The following is a 3,698-nucleotide window of genomic DNA, read 5'->3' on the forward strand; positions in this document are numbered from 1 at the left end:
GAAGTGTTAGACTTCAAGCTCAGCTTTCTATCTTTGGTATGACTGTACCCGACACTTGAGTTGTCCAGCTATACTACATGATGCAGACATTAAATAAGTCAGTGATTAGGACTTAATTGTTTGGTGTGAATGGTCCTTTTGTGACCTTAGGTTGTAAATAGTATTTTGAGTTATGAAAAAGATATACAATGGAATATACGTGAGAGAGCAAGAGGCTTCTCACTGTGTGTTAGTTCCAACCTCTCTCTCTGACTTTTATCACTAAGTGCGTGCGAGAAGCGAGCTTTTGGAGTGAGCTTTTGAGCGAGATTTTTTTGGCAACCTCAAGTTTTATTCCACTTGGCCCTCTTTTTCCTTTGGTCATATATCAAGCACCAATGATGCTTCTCCATTGCCATCACTACCACCACCACCACCACCACCACATCTTACTCTCCCCTTCCTCATTAGAGCTGCAACCAATTCCCCTCTCTCTCTCTCCTCATATGTTGGAGACCAACCACCGACATCTCACTCCCCTTCAATAACATTACCACCACTAGCCCCGACACTACACCACCACATCTTACTCTCCTCCTCCTTATCAGAACCACAATTCATTCTCCTCCCCCTCTCTCTCTCTCTCTCTCTCTCTCTCTCTCTCTCTCTCTCTCTCTCTCTCTCTCTCTCTCTCATATCTTGGAGACCCACAACATGCATCTCCCTCTCCTCCTTTCCCTCAATAACACCCTCTCTCTCTCTATCTCTCTCTCTCTTTCTCTTTTTTACCTCCAACTCTCTCTCTCTCTCTCTCTCTCTCTCTCTCTCTCTCTCTCTCTCTCTCTCTCTCTCTCTCTCTCTCTTTAACAGCACATTAGTAGTTCTCTCTCGTTCATTGCTTTACATCACCACATTAAACTTATGTGATTATTTTTTATAATATTATCACAATGTTAGTGGTTGAATTACACATACACAAAGCGATATCACACTCTGTATACATTCACATCTCCCCTCTCCCAATTATTTGTATATATGTTATAATTACATCATGATGTATTAGAACTTCTATTGTGCACACATAAGCAAAATCAAATACACTTACACATTCTCCTCTCTCTCTCTCTCTCTCTCTCTCTCTCTCTCTCTCTCTCTCTCTCTCTCTCTCTCTCTCTCTCTCTCTCTCTCTCTCTCTCTCTCTCTCTCTCTCTCTCTCTCTCTCATATTTACAATACAAAACCATTTTTGCAAGCAATCTGGATCTAGATTCATATTATGGTGATCTCTGGTAAGTGTGCTATTGTTTCACAAATTGACAGATAATGATAGTAAAAGATTATCATAAATTTAATTATAGCTAACCAAAGCGAGACATGTTTGTATTTTCTCAACAAAATAAAATGCATTTACTCTAATAATTAGCAAAGTCTTTGCTTTGCTGGTCACACTATGGGCGACACTGGAAAAGTTCTTCTCTTTCCAAATATGAGATGTAAGTTTTCTTCGGTAAGCATGGGTTGATGTATAAGCATATCTTCATTTGCATCCATTCCAAATACTCACTAAACATTTTTCTTTATACATGGCTCTAGTGACCTTATTAAATGTTGGTTAAAAAATAAAAACTCATTATTAAAGCTTGCACATTTTTTTATTATTTATTATGGTGGCAAGAAGGGATATTGATTGGTGAAAACAAGTATAAATTTGATGCTTAGTCAATATCATTTGTGTGTGTGTGTGTGTGTGTGTGTGATTATCATCTTGGTCTCTCATTGTGCAAGTCTTTGCTAAGTTGACATCATGTTGTTGAAATATTAATATTCATAGGCTATAAAATATAGTTATACTTCTTTGAACTAATCATATGTGTGTATATGTGTGTATGCACGTGTTAAGACTTCTAATATACACACATACATATGTATATATATTAATGAGAGAGATAGAAACAAGTCCTTAATGAGACACACATATTAACATGCATGCATGCATACACACATACATATACATAGAGAGAACAATCAAGTAGGTTTGTCTAGTGTATATTAGAGAACTAAAGACATAGCTTTAAAGATTATTGCTCATATAAACTCTAATCCACCTTAACTAAGTAATTCATCAATGGTTTGCCTAGCCTTTAAAATAAAAAATATATTCTAGATACTTTGAATGTAAGGAATTTCAATGGAAGGGTTTTAGGACTCAATGGAGAAGAGAGGGAGGAGAGAGAGAGATAAAAATAACTTTTGGATGAGAAAGAGAGAGAGAGAGGAGATAAAAATAATTATTGATGAGAAACAAGAAAGATGTATCTTTTTAAAAATCACTAATAAGAGAAAAGAGAAAGAAATGTGAAAAGTAGTTTGGATAGAGATATACCTATTTCAAATTAATGTAGGAGAGGCCCAAAAGTAGTATTGTAGTATTATAGGAGAGAGTGCTAGAAAATTTTGAAGCCAAAGAAGGAGGTCCCAACTCCCCCTTCTTTGGCTTCAAAATTTTCTAGCACTCTCTCATATAATACTATCTTAGACCCTCTCCTACATTAATAGCCTTGGATCTTTACACACCTACACAAATACACACACACACACACACACTCTCTCTCTCTCTCTCTCTCTCTCTCTCTCTCTCTCTCTCTCTCTCTCTCTCTCTCTCTCTCTCTCTCTCTCTCTCTCTCTCTCTCTCTCTCTCTCTCTCTCTCATAGATGAAATTCCTCTATTTAAAAGTTTTTAGCCCAAGTATAATTAGACTAAAAAGTCACATTTTGATTATAATTTCAATAGTATAAAACTTCTTAAATCTTTGATAAGGTCTTTATTTTTCCAAATACACAATGCAAAAGACAATAGCCATTGTATGTTATGTTAATTATTAATTTTCTATGTTATGAGAAATTTTTTTTCCAAAAGCGATGAATTTTTTTTTTCAGAAGGTCCAAAATTTTCAATATAGTTCATTCAAAAAGTCTCAATTTACTATGTCTCACATTAAAACATATCATAAATATACACACAATTTGATCTTCCTAGCTAATAATTATTTTTTATCTCTTCTCTCTCATCAAACATTATTTTAAAACTTTATTTTTCTCTTCTTTTTCATAAATATATATATATATATATATATATATATATATATATATATATAATATATACTCGTCTCTCTCAACTCTATTGAGTCCTAATGACTCTAGAGAGAGAGAGAGAGAGAGTTGCAAGAGATACACATAATGAGAAATGAAGATAAGGGCCATACACAAACACATACACATACACATAGAGAGAGAGAGAGATGTGCATATACACATGCACTACTTAATTTATTGCTTAGGGAATAACTGAAGTACTAATCATTTTTTAGTTAATTACGAAATAGAAATATAAAGAGAGGAAAGAGAGAGACAAAGATAAATGAGAGAGAGAAAGAGATTATGTGACTTGCTTTGACTTTTTTTGAGTTGAGAAGGGGGTTCCTAAGAACTTGTCGAGAAGAGGATTGCTTGCGACCCCTTTTTTAAGATGATTTTTTTTTTCACGTCTCCTCCATCGTTTCTTATAGGGGACTTCTGAAAAAAATTTCCGTCGAACAAGGGGTTGCTAACAACCCATTCTTAGCAAAAAAAAAATTCACAATTCCTCTCTAAAAAAATATTCACTAAACATGGAGCTATCAACAACCTTCCTAGCCAAAAAAAAATTCATAAGTCCCTTTA

This window comes from Lygodium microphyllum, chromosome 14 (genome assembly GCF_053477565.2).
Source record: "Lygodium microphyllum isolate KBCC chromosome 14, Lygodium_microphyllum_v1.1.10, whole genome shotgun sequence".
NCBI lineage: Eukaryota > Viridiplantae > Streptophyta > Polypodiopsida > Schizaeales > Lygodiaceae > Lygodium > Lygodium microphyllum.